Source organism: Spermophilus citellus (genome assembly GCF_964194105.1).
Source record: "Spermophilus citellus genome assembly, chromosome: 8".
In the NCBI taxonomy this organism is placed as follows: Eukaryota; Metazoa; Chordata; class Mammalia; order Rodentia; family Sciuridae; genus Spermophilus; species Spermophilus citellus.
The window spans coordinates 135,989,483-136,006,838 of record NC_138189.1 but is presented as its reverse complement, the minus strand read 5'-3'; the positions used below and the strand labels follow the sequence as shown (position 1 = coordinate 136,006,838).

The 17,356-nt window shown below is 40.9% G+C and overlaps 1 protein-coding gene across 8 annotated transcripts in view; it reads left to right on the top strand.

Moving 5' to 3' along the window:
• Positions 1-17,356, top strand: part of GAB1 (GRB2 associated binding protein 1) — a 117,277-nt gene that overhangs the window by 24,224 nt on the left and 75,697 nt on the right. Inside the window, exon 1 of one of the 8 annotated variants that reach the window (XM_081303412.1) lies at positions 12,763-12,808. The exons of the other annotated variants lie outside the window; for them this stretch is intronic. The gene's annotated coding sequence lies outside the window, so the exon portion shown is untranslated. Of the gene's footprint in view, positions 1-12,762; positions 12,809-17,356 lie in introns of those variants that run through there. 8 annotated transcript variants of the gene reach the window in all.

Below are 17,356 nucleotides of genomic sequence, written 5' to 3'. Positions count from 1 at the left end.
CAAAACATTTACATTCTGTTAGGTATTCTACGTAAACTAAAGAAGATTTAAATTATGCAGGAAGATATGGGTAAATTATATATAAATACTATGCCATTTCATATAAGAGACTTGAACATTGACTATTTTGGGAGTAAGGGAGGGTCTTGGAACCAATCCCCCAGGATACTAAGGAATGAGAAGACTTGCAAGCAAGAATGAAAGGATTCCTGAATGGGTTATTGAAAACTATGGAGAAAACTGGATCTATGTTGGAACATATTTTAATGTGTATAGCAGCTGGTATCTGGAGCGGAGTCTGTCTTGAATGGCCCTGGGCAGGTCAGTGTTTTCCTGATTTGGGGAGAGCCTCTAGCCCATCCTGATCACAGCCCTGCTTTTCCTTTGTTCTGAGGTGATAAAGATGTCCCTCCTCTAGGCCTTTCTCATCACTGTCTCCAAATCCCAGTGTGGGTTCGTCCTCTTCCCCCCACATTAATGCCAATCATTTCTTTCTCATACTAGTTGGCATCAAGATCTCTAGAAAGGTGTAGAAGAAGGGGAGATGAAAATAAAAGTTCTCCCTGGGTCTACTTTTTAATTGTTTCTGTTCCTTATCCCCTTCTCCCCCACCCCAAGATGAAATGGGTGCAGATGGAAGAAGAAGGAGGACGACATGATACCTAACATTTATAATATTCTTTTCCTTTTCTGCTCATCAAATCCCTGTCCCCCCATTTACCCTCATCCTCTATTTCCTTCTAACCATTAGCATTTTCCTTCCCTGTTAGATTGTAAGCTCCAGAAGGGCAAAGACTGTGTCCATGAAGGGTTCATCCACTGGGGTCCCCCAGTAGATGAGCACTGGGCCTCACGTGTATAGGGGAATCAAAGTAGGCCGGCTGGGCGGAGATTTTTGTGTGTTTAGCATATGTGAGGTCTTGGCTTTTATCCCTAGTACCACCCATTTTGTCTCCCCCCCACTCAAAATTCCTGCTTGGGGAATGAGGAGAAGGGGGCTGGAGGTAGAAAGCCATAATTTCTGTTATCTTTGTAGCAACTTTTATCCTGGACTGACCTCTCACCCACATATCCTTCCATCTCTAATCTTGAGGGGGCCCCCCCTCCTGGGCAGCAGCAAGAAGACAGTTCCCACAGTGGGTGCTAAGTACATGTTCCCTTGGAGCATTTTTCCACATGGTGGTTAGCATCTGCCAGGGCTGCATGCTTAAGGAAGCTTTGTGGGCTGACCAGAGACGTGAACCGTGATGGGTAACATTGCTTCTAGGGGAAAATGCATTCTAAGTTTAGATGAATCCACTTGCACACACACTTGGGGAAGACAGCCTTTCCATTAGCTGAGGATTGCCATTACTTGTTGTCCTATTCAGGCTGTTATTCATTACTAATATCTAAATGAACAATGAGCCATTTCTCTATAGAAGGACCAGAGCCAACAGTCTTTTCTTCTGAGATTATAAATTATTACATTGAAATGGGCTTAATTCATCCAACAAACACTGGTAGTTTATTTTAAATGCATTTATAGAGTGCACACACTGAGCTTTGTAGGGAAAGATTTGCACGTGAATAAAATAGAGACCTTATCCTGGAGAGGTACTGACGGTCAGACTTCCCTTTAAATAAGAATTGAACTCTTGTAGCCCACAAGGTCACTTCCAGCTCTGAACTTCAGCAATTCTGTGATTTTTGAATTGCTGTATTCATTTGCTCCTTTTCTTTGTCATATGTGGTTCTGTTATCAAATTTATTTTTAGATGAGAATGGAGATAGCACATTGACATGCAGGAGGAGCAGTTAATAGCACCAACACCTTTGTAGCTTTTCTGTTGTTCTAAATTTGTCATTATTAAGGATGTAAAATACAGAAGCAAACAATTTATTTTTACTCTTAACTTTTTATCATAAAAAGAAGAGAGCCACAAACATCAAAAGTGTAACATAAAAATAGAACAGTAGAGACTCGGCTTTAAAAGTCGTTAAGTATTCTACAAGGATAACATGTATGGGTGTTGGGGACATACGTTTTTGGTTTATTTTTTGTAAATGCTTGCCTGTAATTTCCCAGCTTTTTGTAACAATCATGTGTTATTATCCCATTACCTCCATAATACATATGCACACATGCATTGTTTTTTCAAATAAGTACAGATATTTCAGTAACATATGTTTCTTTCTCAAGATCATTGACCCACAATCCCCCTCTCCCCCGGTGTATCTGAATGTAGTACCTGATGAACAAAACTTAGTCTCTGAGAGGTGGAATGTGGGAAATCTGTTTTTTGTTTGTTTTTGCAGTGCCCAGGATTAAACTCAAGGCCTCTCACATGCTAGGCAAGTGCCACCCCTAGCCCAAATATGGGAAATCTGGATGTTTATGTAGGAAGTTCTGCAGGTACTTATAAAATATACATACAACTCCCTGGAGTAAAACATAAGCCATTTCTGAGTTTTCTAAATTGACTTGGGTTGTAGGGAAGTCATTGTCAATCTTCAAGCTTGAACAAGTTATCTGGTGGTTAATTTCAAATCTGTTTTGAACCATACACCTCTTTATTACTGGTGGATCTCTTTTATTTTTAATTAATGTCTGTCATTCAAGTAATATATTAACTGTTTCTGGCAGGACCTGGAGAAAAACAGTCACTATTTCTAGTTTGGAGGATTCCTTTAGTGATGTGCATTGTAGTCCCTGAATCAGTACTTAAACTTGAATTTGCAAATGCATTTCACAGTGTTCTTTGCCTTCTCTACAATAAATACTAATAAATTTCATGTTTTATTACATTGTGAGTTTTTGTGATTTTAGCAGTTTCTCTTAAACATCAGTCTTTCTCTGGAATCTGGTGCCCAAAATTATGGGAAATTGAAAACTTACAAGTACTTTAGTTTTAGTAAAAGAACAATCCAGAAATTAGTCAGTAATTTGCTTCTATGATCTTTTACATATTCTTTGCTTTTTTAATTTTTTATTTTTAGTTGTAGATGTTTATTTTATTTATTTTCTTGTATGTGGTGCTGAGGATTGAACTCAGTGCCTCACATGTGCTAAGCAAGTGCTGTACCAAGCAAGTGCTGTACCACTGAGCTACAACCCCACCATCTTTGCTGTTTTAATACAGAATGGTAACTCACACAGATGTACATAGTGATATTTCTATTTACAAAAACAGAGACCATTATCTAAGGTTGGCAAGAATCTTGAATTAAAACAAACTGGATGCTTATTAACTTGTTTTTTTTACCAGCACTTACTATTTTGTAATCACAGAAATTTTTTGAGAAACTTTCACAAGTGCATTGGAAGATTGTATTTAAGTAAAATTTCTGATTGAGGGGGGAAAAATCACATTGTTGCAAAGTAATGAATCAAATTTAAAATGAGAGGAATGCTTTTCTTTATAACTGACATATAATAGCTATACAAAAAAATAACAGTTTCATTTATGGCAAAGAAGCTAAACAGGTTTGGAAAGTTAAGATTGTGACAAAACTCAGGTCTGTACATTGGGAGCCACTTTCCTCTGTTTGTCCCTCAGGTATGTTCAGATGGTTACATAGTTGGTAAGATTTTTGTTCTTTTATGCAAAGTTTGCCCAGTCTTTTTCACTTTTATTTGCTTTTATTGTTACAAGATGTACATTTAATTAAGCTGGATTTTTAATGTTTGCAATGAGTCAAGTTTTGCTTATATTTAAGTGGGGTTTTTTGTTGTTGTTGTTTTGTTTTGTTTGGGGTTTTTTTTTTGTTTGTTTTTTCCCCTAAATTCATTGTGTCTACCAAAGCAGAAAATCAGAGGTTTATAGTAAGGTCTGAGAGTGTAGCTCAGTGATAGAGTGTGTGTTTGGTATGTGGGAGACCCTGGTTCCCCTCCTCAGCAAAATAAATAAATAATGTAAATATGACCCAGGAGAGGACAAGGGATGACTTAAAAAAAATAAATCTTTTTTTGTAGTTGTAGATGGACAGCATGTCTTTATTTTATTTGTGTGTGTGTGTGTGTGTGTGTGTGTGTGTGTGTCTAAGGTGGTGCTGAGGATCGAACTCAGAGCCTCACAGGTGCAAGGCAAGGCTCTGCCATTGAGCTACAGCCTCAGCCCTAGGGGATGACTTTTTACTTTAATTTTTTTAAAAAAAATTTTATGTACTTATGAAATTATGCAACCAGATTAGAATTTGGTCTAATTCCAGAATATTTTCATCACCCCCCCCCCCCAAAGAAACCTCATTGTGATTAGCAAACATGCCCCATCTTCGCAGCCACCTGTCACCAACCTGAGGCAAGGACTAATCTACTTCCTGTTTCTATGGATTTCCTATTCTGGATATTTCCTATGATAGAATTATGTATTGTGTGGCCTTTTGTGTCTGGCTTCTTTGATTTGAAATAATATTTTTAGAGTTCATGTGTGTGGTATCAACCTCATTCCTTGTGATTACTAATTAATATCCCATTGTGTAAATATATCACAATTTATCTATCCCAAGTGAATTCAACTGGTTTTTGGATTGAAAACTTCATGATCCTCTGTAGTTTTCTCAGGCTCATTTCTCTTACCTCTCCCCACCCAGGTCTCATGTCTTGCGTGGCTCAGTCTTCCCTGTGCTATTTCCTTTTTCGAGAACTCTCTCAAATGCTACTTTTTATGATGTTTTGCCCTTGATCCATTAGTAACGAGTAATCTCCTTGTAGATTCTCACATGCCACAGTTTCACTTTGGATTTTTGGTTCTGTATATACTTGTCCCTCTTTCCAGATTCTAATCCATGAGACAGAAACATTTTTGTTGCTGTCAGAAATAGCTTTGCAAATAACCATCAGTCAGTCAATAGTTTTTATGTTAATGAACGAGATCCTGGAGATCACCTGGGTTATACAAGATGAAGGCTGTTATGTAGACTAATTGATATTATTTCTAGTTGGGATGCCATAAAAATCTATCTTAGGAATTGAGAAAGATAATTGGGGAAAACTAATGTTTTTGCTGTTAGAGTAGTGATCTAGTGCGTGGCACATAGTTGGAATTTAGTGGCACATAGTTGTTGTTTGAACTGGACCCAGTACTTGGTAGCAGGACTGGGGAAATTTTCAGTGTCTCTGCAAAGGAAATTTTTGATTAAAAAAAATATAGAGAGAATTCCCAGTTTAAAAGGAAGAGAGTGAGAGCATATGTTGGTCAAATGAGGAAAACATATGCAGAGTCTCAGAGCAGTTGTTTTTTACTTTCATGCTAGAGATGCCATATTTAGATGTGACCATTTGGATATGGTCAGCAAATGTTTGCTTTTTTTCCTTTTCTCTCCAGAGGAGTACCAATGACCACTGAAGCCTGAGTAAAGCATACTTTCATAAGTTCTTCTCTGAGTTCAAGGTCTGAAGGTTCATCGTCTCTCTTTACTGAAGCCATATCTGGACCCACCTTAAGTCAGGTGGAGTTGCGGATTTGGAGGAAGGTCTTCTTTAAAAATTTTTTTTAAAATTAGTTGTTGATGGATCTTTATTTTATTTGTTTATTGATTTGCAGTGCTGAGAATCGAACCCAGTGCTTCACACCTACTGGGCAAGTACTCTCCCACTGAGCTACCACCCAGCCCTAGAGGAGGGTCTTTAATGAAGTTCCCGTCGTGGAGCAGTTCCCAGCAGTCTTAGGCACAGTGTGGAAAGGTTGAGTCTGAACTGGGTTTTTTAAAGGAAAGAAAGATATTATTGGTAGTCCTTAGAATTTAAGAAAAAAAAAAAAGTATGTTGGTTCTTGTGAACATGATTCTTGTGAACATGTTCTAATGCTGAGTCCTGTCTGTGGTCAGAGGAAGGGAGCCTTGGGCAGACCACAGCCCAGAGTTGCAGGAGGTGAGCAACCAGACTCTTGGGGTTCTCAAGCATCATACACACAGGATTTTCCTCATAGCAGGTGTCACTTTTCTTGGACCGTGCTGTTTGGGGAATAAATGATACTGATTATGATTGTCTGAAACTTAGATTTTGAACAGTTTGTAAATATGTCATGGTAGATATTATACAAGTATTATAGCTCTCATTTTTATCTTCCACATCGCCACTCTGAGTTACTGTAGATATGCTTAATTTCTTTCTTTTCTTTTGGGGAGCGGGGAAAGATACCAGGGATTGAACTTAGGGACACTCAACCACTGAGCCACATCCCCAGCCCTATTTTGTATTTTATTTAGAGACAGGGACTCACTGAGCTGCTTAGTGCCTCACTTTTAGTGAGGCTGACTTTGAACTCACAAGCCTCCGGAGTCACTGGGATTATAGGCCTGTATCACTGTGCCTGGCGATATGCTTAATTTCTATAAAAGCATACAATTTTTAAGATACTTTAATTATACAGAAGTAGTTGGCAGTAAATCCCTGTGGATAATTTTCTTTGTATATTGTGCAGTTCTCAAGATTTTTTTCCTCTTTGTTTATGATAACTTTTTTTTTAAAGAGAGAGTGAGAGAGGAGAGAGAGAGAGAGAGAGAGAGAGAGAGAGAGAATTTTTAATATTTATTTTTTAGTTCTCGGCGGACACAACATCTTTGTTTGTATGTGGTGCTGAGGATCGAACCCGGGCCGCACGCATGCCAGGCGAGCGCTCTACCGCTTGAGCCACATCCCCAGCCCTGTTTATGATAACTTTTAACATTTTTTATTTTCCTTTGTCTAAAGTCATCCAGTTTTGTGTGTACTTTTCTCTGATCTTCTGTCCGCTTGATGCTTGCTGGGACATGAGGCCATATAAGAAATATAAACCCTTGCCAAATGTTCTCATTCTTTTTATGCCACTTTGTCTATACTGTAAAAGACAATATTTTCCTAGTTGGTACACTATTAGCTAAAAATCAAAGCAGGATGAAAATATCCTGTTGTTCTAGTAATGCCCACAGAAGGCCCAGCCTTCATAATAAAAGATGAAAAAGAGAAGCTCTGTGGTGTCTGCTCTTGCACAAGCTCATTTATGAAGGAGGAGCATCGTACACACATGATTTCCTGAAACATATATACATTCATGATTTCCTTTGGGCCTTTAGTGCTCAGAGCCTGCCGCAGCTTCCTGTTTCTGAGGACCGAGTGGATGGGAAGCCATCCTGCTGATTTACCTGGGAACTGCTGCAGGAGTACAGGAAATCCAACCACTAACGCATTGTGCTAAGGCACAAAACTCATACGTTGGGACCTGTACATGCCATGTGTCACTCCATTGTCATGACAGTGAAGTCAAGACAGAGCTGTACAACAATTTTCCAAAACCAAAGTGTACCCCTTCCCTCTCCACCTAAGTGTTCCCACAGAAACAACTGGTTGAACACCAACTCAGGTGTTGACCTGTGGCCTGGTGGGAGGCAGATAGGACCCTCAGGTTAGCTAATGTGATGGTCAGCTTTTTGTCACTGTGACAAAATGCCTGAGGAAATCAACTTAAAGAAGGAGAGATTTATTTTGATTCACAGTTTCAGAGGTTGCAGTCCATGGTTGTCTGGTCCCATCGCTATGGGCCCTTAGGGGGGCAGAACATCATGGCAGGGAAGGTGTGGTGGAGTAGAGCAGCTCACTTCAGGGCAGTCATAGAGCACAGGGATAGAAAGAGAAGAAGGGGCTTATGAGAAAATATACCCTTCAAAGATATGCCCCTGGTGATCTTCCTCCAACCAGGCCCTGTCTCCTAATTCCCCACTTGATAGCACCACAGGCTGGTGACCAAGGCTTTAGCACATGGCCTCCAGGAACATTCCAGATGCAAACTATAACAGATAAGGTGAGGAACGTTTGATAAAAAGACCACACAAATGGAGGGCATGGTGAGAATACAAGTAGGAGTGGTTGGCAAGGGCCAGTAGCTCTGCCTGAAGAGGAAGAGGAAGAAGAAGGCATGTTATAAGACCACAGGTGATAGATGGCCATGTAGAAATGGCTGCCTGTGGAAGCTGAGGTCTCTGTCACGGTACAGGGACATCATTGAGAGCATACAGGGTTGCAGCCAGGAATCAGTCCCCTGACCGCAGGCTCCTCTCCTGATCTCCTGCTCTTGGCCAAGCCCATCTGAAACCCAGAGAACCAGGGTGGATGCATTCCTTCGAGTTCAATCTGCCCGGGCTCAGAGCAGGGTAGGAGTTGGGGCCAAGTGGATCTGGAGGGGAAAGTGGAAACTGCCCAGCACAGATGTCCTGTGGAATGGGGCATCCTGATCAGCCCCACACTTATTGAAGAACTCATTTCTATGAAGAATCATTGAATTGAAAATTTTTGAAGGGACCCATGTTAAGACTTAAAAATACTTGAAGTGACCCACATTTGAAGTACAATAGGCAGTTGCCATCCCTTCCGTACTGACCGGGACTTGTTCTCAGTGCTGGATACTGAGCTGTGAACAAGACAAACCGTCTGCCCTGGTGAAATTCACATCCTGGTAGATGAAGACTGCCATTGAGCAACCAGATACGTAATGTGATGTCTGCTGGTGATAACTGCTGAAACCGATGGCATCTAACCGTGGTCACAAGAGAAAACTGTGGTTTAAGTTGGGCTTCAATTCATTGTGAGTCAACCATGGGATGCAGTTGCCAAAAAGCCTAATTCCATCTCACACTGGCTGCACAGCGTGCCCAGCCTCACACAGGTCAGCCTGCTTTCTTACCATCGAGCCAGACCTGGAGTATGCATGTACATTTTGGAGAGACATTGACTAACCAGAACTTGTTTAGGGGATGTCCCCAGGATAGCCACTTAAGTAGTTGAAGAAAGCCATCGCCTCCTCACAGAACTGTTTTCTAAGCAAACCCTCCTGGATTTTGTCAACAGTTGCTCACATGGCAGGATTTTAATACTTTTAACCATCCCAGTCTTTCTCCAGATAATTAATTTCCTCTTAAAATGCTGCTCCCAGAGTTTAAGTCGTTTTTCCAGATGTGGTTTCCATGTGGGTAAAGCCTGCTTGCCTGTTTCTTCCCCTGATCTGGTTATTTCATTTTCGTTACAAAACAAAAACCCAAACAGCCGTGTGGCTTCTGATCCTCACTGCTCAAGTTCTGCAAAGCAAGGTCTGTTCGTACGACTTCCTTGTACACTTAAATATAGCACCCAACATCTGTCCATTAAAAATGTGATGTCACTGCCACCCGGGCAGCGTTCTGTACCAAGGTCCTATTCCTGTTGTCTTCATATCACTTTGTGTCACCTGCAATATTTATTAGCACATTCTTGAACTTCATCTATATAATTAATATAATTGCTTAATTAAAAAAGAAAAATGACACCAGACCATTCCTTCAGACAAAAGCAGCTCAATAATCTAGCCCCTCCTAGGGAAGCATTGCAAAGAAGGGTGAACAACTGTCTATGTCCTCCACGTCACATGTCTTCATTGGACCCAGATATTATCAAGAAATATAAATGCATTCCGTTCGTGGCATTTCCATCAAAAGCCATATAAGGATAATGTGACATTTGAAGTACAGTAGGCAATTGCCATCCCTCCCAATCCTAAATCTTTACCTTCTGTCTCCTTAGAAAGCCAAGGTAGAGTTTTGTTTGACTTGTTCCCAAGTCTGCCCGTCAGTGGTTTATCCAGTTTTGTATTTGTTCTTTCCATCTTTACTGGCACCTCTGCCTTGGTGTAGAGAACTGTGGCTAAGGTTGCAGTGTGGCTACAGTTTAAAGAGATCTTCATTCCCTCTTTTCAGGATGGGCCTCCGTTTCCAGTTCTGATCAAATCTGGACCATAGAGGTCAAGGTGAATAGTTCTGCCTTCTGCCTTCTGTGAAAGTGAGATCACCTTCCCAACGAGTCTTTATTTTTCTTCTGAAAAAGCTTAAAAGAAAGTGGGAGAAGGGAACCATGTGTCACGGTGGCTGCTGCCGCTCTTGGCTAGTTCTGGGCTCTCTCTGGCCTTCCCGACTTTCCTGTGGGGAGTAAACTCTTGTGCTTAGTGATGTGCCCAAAGCTTTAGGACATGTTTTGGGTTTGGGGTTTGATCTGTGAGCTCCCTGTAAGACTGTAGTGTTTTCTTTTAGACACCTCCTTATTTATGGGCCAGAGTCAAGACAGAGAGAGTATTGACCTTATGCTGTCTGGGAGTATTTCTGTTTTCCAAGGTTGGCATCCTGTTATTTTATAGAATTTTCTAGATTAAATATATAACATCTTAACTCTGCCTGCCCAAAGGCCCAAGAGCCCACTTTGCTGGGAATGTGATATTCACATACAGACTTACGGAAGCAGCCTCTTGCCTTGTACTGACGTGTGCAAGGGGTGATCATAGCAGACCTCTGAAGTCAGTGTCATGTGGGGTATGTATTGGCTGTGAGTACCAGACACATGCTTATGCTGATTGGAGGATCCCTGCATTCGCCAAGTTTTTTAAAAAAGAAGCTGTTTAACAATTTCTCTTGCTTTTTGTGTGCCGCAGAGAAAAGGCTAAATCCCATCTGGTGTACACTATTATGGGAATCTTAGACTTTCGATTCATAAACAGAGTATGTTCAGGCTTTCTAGATCTGCCATTTGCTTAAGTATGTTTTGTGTGGATTTCATACCAAGTGCCTTATTTCTTTGCTTTTGACTGTAACTGATTTTTAGTTGACTAAAACTGTAGCAGTTAGGGCTGGGGTGTAGCTCAGTGGTAGAGCTTCCCTGGCATGCACGAGTCCCTGGGTTCCAGCCCTAGCACTGCAAGAAAACAAAACAAGTAGTAGCTGTTATGCTTATGTTTACTCTCTGTGTGGGGTTTGTGTGGGCAACATTGTCCAACTGAGGTTGCTCCGTAAGGACTGCACGATCGTCATGGCTCTGGTGAATGATTGTCTTGGTTTTTACAGTTCTCCTGGGGGAATTCACTTTCAGAAATGTCTCGGTTTGGAGGAAAAATAGTATGCCTCTCCTGGATGTGTCCCAGCGTATCCTAGAAAGCAAGCGACTCTCTCTGTGCAGTCGTTGTTTTGACTGCTAAACCATCCATACCCACCTTTCCCTACGAAAAGAACCCAGAAGAGCTCAAGTGCTGTCAGGATGCCGTCAGCCTTCTGAGGGGCGTTTGATGATATCCTCTTGTGAAGGATGGAGGTGATGTTTGTGGCAGAGGAACATTGTCATTGTGGCAGGTTGAAAATACATTTCAATGTGACCCAACTTTTCAACTGAATTTAAAAATCTGCCAGTGAAGACTCCTTACTAATATCTGCTGATTAAATGCTATTTTGATTCCTTTTTAAAAAAGGCAAACCTGTGGACTTCTGTAAGCTCCACTGCTTCTGGCTCTCTGAGCGCCGGCACTGAGGGGTGCAGAAGTCCATCTTGTCTCCTTTGCTAGATGACACTGCCTGGAAGGCAGGAACCCTTGCTGTTTCTTTTGCCTCTGAGCAGTGATCACTCAGTGATAGGAGATAGTGAAGAACAGGAGCTGAGAATAAGCCCTGTTGCTCTCTGCTTCCCTTTTGGCCTTTGGAGACCCTTAAGTTGGCCCCCTGTGAAAGCAATCCTAGGAAATGGCTTCTGTGGCTTTCGGAACATGGCAGATTGTCTCAGGCTTGATGCTGTGTAGTGGGACTTCTCAACTACAGCACCTTTGACATTTTTGTCCTGGGTGATTATTTGTTGTGGAGGGCTGCTCTGGGCAGCATCCTTCGTTGGTACCCACCAGATGTCAGTAGCCCCCCCCCCCACCACCACCACCACCACTGTGACAATGTCACCACACATTGCCAGGTGTCTCTGGGGGAAGCAAATAGCCACTCCCAGGCAAGAACTACTAGCATGCGTGTGCTCATATCTGGGATACACGCAGACCAGAGAAACAAGTAGTAGAAATTTGGCTTTGGAAGGGAGTTAGCATCCAACTAGTGGGTTATATCCTGTGGCCCTCTTCACCCCATCCCCACTCCAACGTGGACCATGGCTTGACCTGAAGAAACTTTGGCCCAGAGGAATTAGTGAATATAAAAAAGAAAAAAATATAAGAATCGGAGGTGATTCTGTTTGGGGACTGCAGGATTTCTTTCTTTTTTTTTTTTAAGTTTGTTTACAGATTGCAAACTTGTATCTAATTTCATTTAACTCAAAATAAGAAAACAAGCATATAGATGTAGGTAAATGAGTGGATAGTTATTAGTAGCCCAGAGGAACTAATGTCCAGCATCACTGACAAAGAATTCAGGATGTACTGTGCATGTTTTTCAGATTTAAAGGAATGAGGCAAACTCACCAGAAGGTGACTGGATGCTTGGTACAGCCTGTGGAGCCCTACGGACTTCATGTTGGAACTATTTTAAGTACATGTATCAAGAAAGTGACAGAGAAGGGTATTTAAAGTAACAGTAATCTGCCTGTTTCAAAAAAAATGACTTGCTTTCTATTTCTAGAAAACAGAGATAATGATAATAGAGAAATCTGAGCTGGGCTCTTTCTACGGTAGGCTGTTATGTTTTATAAAGGCATTTTTGTATCTTGCCAAGATTTCTCACAGAAAGGTAAGAACACCCAATTAAATATTAGCTGCTTGTGGTTATTTTAAGACTCATCTCAATAACCAAGGGAATTTGGTTCTCACACTTTGTACCTTTTGATTACAAATAGCTTTAAACAGGTTTATGTTGTCCTTCATCAAAAATTATAGAGGATCGGCAGACTGAGACGCTTGGGGACTGAAATTAGGCAGTTCAGAGCTTCTCATGCATGTAAGCTCTTTTTGTTTTGATCCCTATCATTCTTCGTCTGTCTTTTCAAAGATTCTGCTGGAAGGACTGTCCCTAGGGCACAAGAGAAAATGGCAGGCTACTGAACCACAGGTCCACACAATACCTGCTATTTGAGGTAGAGTGAAATCTGACCGATGTTTTTTCATGACTTTGGGTGAATAGTGTAATATGTACATTTAGTTGGGTGAGTCTGTCTTGTCTTATTTGGTTTTATTTAAGCTTCATACAGTCACATCATAAATGTTACTGAAACGTTGTAGATCAATCCATTTTTAGTAAGTCAAATAATATGAAAAGCATCAGGAAAATTTATTAGTTGAATACTTAAAACCGTGCTTTGATTTATCTCTGCAAACTGTTTTTTAAATATTAAACTTGACAAAATTAGCGTGTTGGTGATTTGTTGAAAATTAATAACAAAAAACCTGTCACTCTGCTTTTAGTCTTTGAAATCCCTCAGCAGAGAGACATTTTTTTCTCAAAACAAATATTTTGAAGAACCTGAGGAAGTTAATTATTCTGGCAAGACGTCCTTTGTGAGCTTTTCAGAACATTGCAATATTATGCTGATTTTTCTAAAAAATGAATTCTTGAGTTGAATAACTGTAGGGCTCTGGCAGACACGAGCATGTCAGATGTCTTGGCACTGACTTGGGGCAGAGGGGACTTTCCCACTTCTTTATGTAATCCACCATCATCGTATGCAGGACTTCTGTGACATTTCCTCTGTTGTACTGAAATGCTTAGCTTTTCATGCTTTATATGCGCCTCTCCGTGAAAACAGGCTCTGTGTGTGTCTGTATGTGTTGAACTGAAATGAAAAAGAAAAGTGAAATTCAAGCAATTTCTTAAGTTTGCAGTGGTGATTGTTTTTAGTCGAGTTCCTGTGTTTCAAACCATCCCCTTTAAGTCAGTTGATTGGAACTTGGAATGGAGCCCCCAGTAGAAACAATGGTATAGTATATGTGGTGGTGAAGTTTCCAGGCCAGCCCTCCAAGAGGATTTAACCCATTGTGTGCCCGCCTGCTCTGCAGCACAGGGCAGTGATGTATGTAGCATATAAACACTGTTCAACAATGTTCAATCTACAACCACTTTCAGTGCTAGGAATTAAAATGGAAAAGTTTGAAAAATGAATAAGCAATATATTTTCTTTCTTTTAAAAGGTGGCTTTTTAGGAAAAACAGTTTTAAAGAGACTTGGTGGTGTGGTAGAAGACCGCCCCCATCCCCATACAAGGCAGTTCTGAAGATGTGCTAATTAGCAGTTTGGGCATCTTGGCCAAGTATGTCAGTGTCTTGAGCCTCAGTTTCTGCACATGCCATGGGGTTATTGTGAGGATCAGAGCAGAGTTCACGTAGGAAGTGATCTGTAAACTGTAAAGTCCTGTGGAAATGTACTGTCTATGTTCTGGTTCTGATCTCAATCATGCAAATCCTACGACTTTTGTTTTTCTTGACACACATTAGTAGCACAACTATTTATGCTTAATAACGCATAAGGTCCGATGAGGCTCATGGGTCTCAGGCAGTTCCAATCAACCGACTTTAAGGGGATCATTTGGAACACAGGAACTCATCTAAAAATAATCACCACTGCAAACTTAAGAAATTGCTTGATGGGCTGGAGGTGTGGCTCAGTAGCGAGCGCTTGCCTAGTCAGGCACTGGTTTGATCCTCAGCACCACATAAACATAAATAAATAAAATAAAGGTATTGTGTCCATCTACAACTAAAAAAATTTTTTTTTAAAAGGCAATCGCTTGAATCTCACTTTTCTTTTTCATATCAGTTCAAGACTGAAATGCATGCTACTGACAACTCATATGGTTGACAGAAACATATGCATTTGGGGTATGGTATATTGGAACTTCCAAAGTCATCTCTCTCTTCCTTCTTTTTTCCTCTTATTTTTCTAATCTCTAATATCTCCTGTTCTTTGCTTGTCTGAGTATCTCTTTCTTAATCATCTTCTCCAGTTTCAAGTTGCACACTAGGGCTCAAACTTGAAGCCCTGGCCTCCCTCTGACCTTATGTCTCTGGCCTCAGACCAGCTCCACACTGCTGGACCCTGCAGGTGACCAGTTCTTTCGCTCAAGATCTTATGAGAGATCAAATAGGCTGCCTGACTGAAAGGGCATTTTTATGTGACTTGGCCTAGTGTTAAGTCCTGATGCTGGAGTAAAACTACAAATGCTGTGGGCCTAATCACCCAAGCCCGAGAAGCTTTAAGGGTAGAAATAGTGTTAGGAAAAGAAAGGGCCCCCACTGACCATCGAAGATCAGAGCTTTTCCATTCTTGCCTTATTCACTGGGGTAGGAGGTGGGAGGAAGGTGTGACTACTTGTATTACAACCCACCGAACAAAGAGTCAAATTGAAAAGTTTTTTTACAGAATTACTCTATGTGTCAAAGTTATAAAGTTCAGAGAACAGAATAATAACTAATGTTGGAAGAGGGCTTTGAGGTCAGGAGGTACAGTTTTTTCATGTTGGAGTGGAGAAATGTTAAGCTGCATTAATTGTTTTGCAGTTGTCTCTTGCCTGCCAATCCTCAATCCTTTCACAGGATATCCTGAAGACATCAGTGTCTTGTCACACCTTCTGGTGTCTGAAAGGTTGGCACTGATTTTGCACAATTGAGCGCTGAGACCCTAGAATCTGATAGTCTACAAAAACAAGAAATGAAGTTGGAGATAGCCTACGGTACCACCTCTGATTGCTTCCTCCTACCACAGGGAGAATTAGTAGCATATATTAAACAGGGCAATTGATAGGAGCAGTGGAAATAAGAAACGTGACATAGTTCCTGCTCTTTTGGAGCTGACGGTACAGTATTATGTGACATCATCAGAGGGAGCTCTTTTGGAACATGCATTGAATTGGGTATTAGTTCTAGTTCTGTCTCTTCCATTGAATTTCTTCCACTGATTCTAGTTAGGACTTAGAAAAGATTGTCTGACTCTTGGGCCTCAGTTTTCTTCTCCATAAAATGAGTAGATTGAGTCTGGAATTCCTCTTATCTGTATATTCTGTGAGTCATAGTCTCATGATACTTTTAAAATTTTAATCATCCTGCTTTTGATCCCTACTACTCCTTTTATTTCAAGATATCCTTGGCCAAGCTGTAGATGCAAATTAATGTATATGCTGATGTGATAGGCAACTTAACAACTCATAGACTCATAGACTAGAGAGATATTTCTTCCATTTTTAAGGCAAAACTACATCCTAAGCTTATATAAAATAACTTGGATTATTATATATCCCAGTAGGTCTGCCTAAAATGGAATATTACTGCTTTTGAAAATTCAAAGACTAGTCAGGCATGGTAGTACATGCCTATAATCCCAGCAACTTCAGAGGCTGAGGCAGGAGAATCTCAAGTTCAAAGCCAGCCTTAGCAATTTAGCAAGGCCCTAAGCAACTTAGTGAGACCCTATCTCAAAATTAAAAAAGGGACTGGGGATGTGGCTCAGTGGTTGGGCACCCCTGGGTTCAATCCCTGGTACCAAGAAGGACAGGAGGAAAAAAAGAAAAAGAAAATTCAAGGACCAAGAGAATAAATTAGAAGATTATTATTATAAAAGAACCTTTGATTCTACAAAGGAATTTAGCTGCCGAATTGCGTTTTGTTTATTTTTATTTTTTTAATTGTGAGTTTCTCTAGTGCATTTAAAATGTGATGTGACTTCCAGATAGATGTTTGGTGTGTATAAACCAGAGATATGCAGTTCCATACATTTATAGTCCATAATTCTCTGCAGCAGTGCTGCATGTGTGCACAACAAATGTACTTTCTGTTAGCTAATTGGAGAGATTTTCTATGGTTTGAGAGTTTTTTTGTCATCTGTTGGAATTTTACTGACCTGGCTTTGCTCCCTCCCTGTGTTCCTCCCAGTAGTCCAAGCAGCATTCATTTACTAAATGATCAGTTGAAATATGGCAGATCATTTCTAGCTGTTGGATCAGCCACCCATTTGGGGGATGAACCTGTGACCGAGGAGGAAGGATGCTTTCCTTTCTATAGTGGCAGGGACATAAGCCCTGTGCAAATGAATGTAGGTTCAAATGCCTTTCACCGGTGTCATGCAAGTTACACAGTCCCTCAGAATCTGTTTTTCATCTGTAACAGGGAATAATCATGGAATTGCTTATATCAAACGACAGGTGAAACGTTATATTGTTTCTGAAGGTGTAACAGAGGAGAGTAGAAGACATAATGGTGCCCTTGCATGGACTGACTGCAGGCTTTGTGAAGACAGCTAACACTTCAGTATGGTATTCCCAGATGTACTGTCCCTGCACAACATAGGGTTTCCATAATAGTAGCCTCTTATCATCAAATCCAGGGAGCAGCCACAAGGCAGCAACAGAAGTATAGCCCTGGAGTTGCAGTATCTGCCCCCTTGGGGTATTCAGGCTGTGAATACTAAGAGCGGCTAGTGTGGGATAGCCTGGGACAGTGGCTCAGCTCTCAGTGTCTGGAGCTAGAACCCTGCTTTCAAGCCAGCCAGCTCTGTGATCTTGAAAAGGTTCTTACTATTAGTGTTTCAGTTTCCCAATTTGTAAACTGAGGCTAATAGCATGTACTTCCCTGGGTTGTTGGCAGTTGAGCAACCTTTAAGTGTGCAAAGTGCTTGGAACAGTCCCTGGCACTAACAC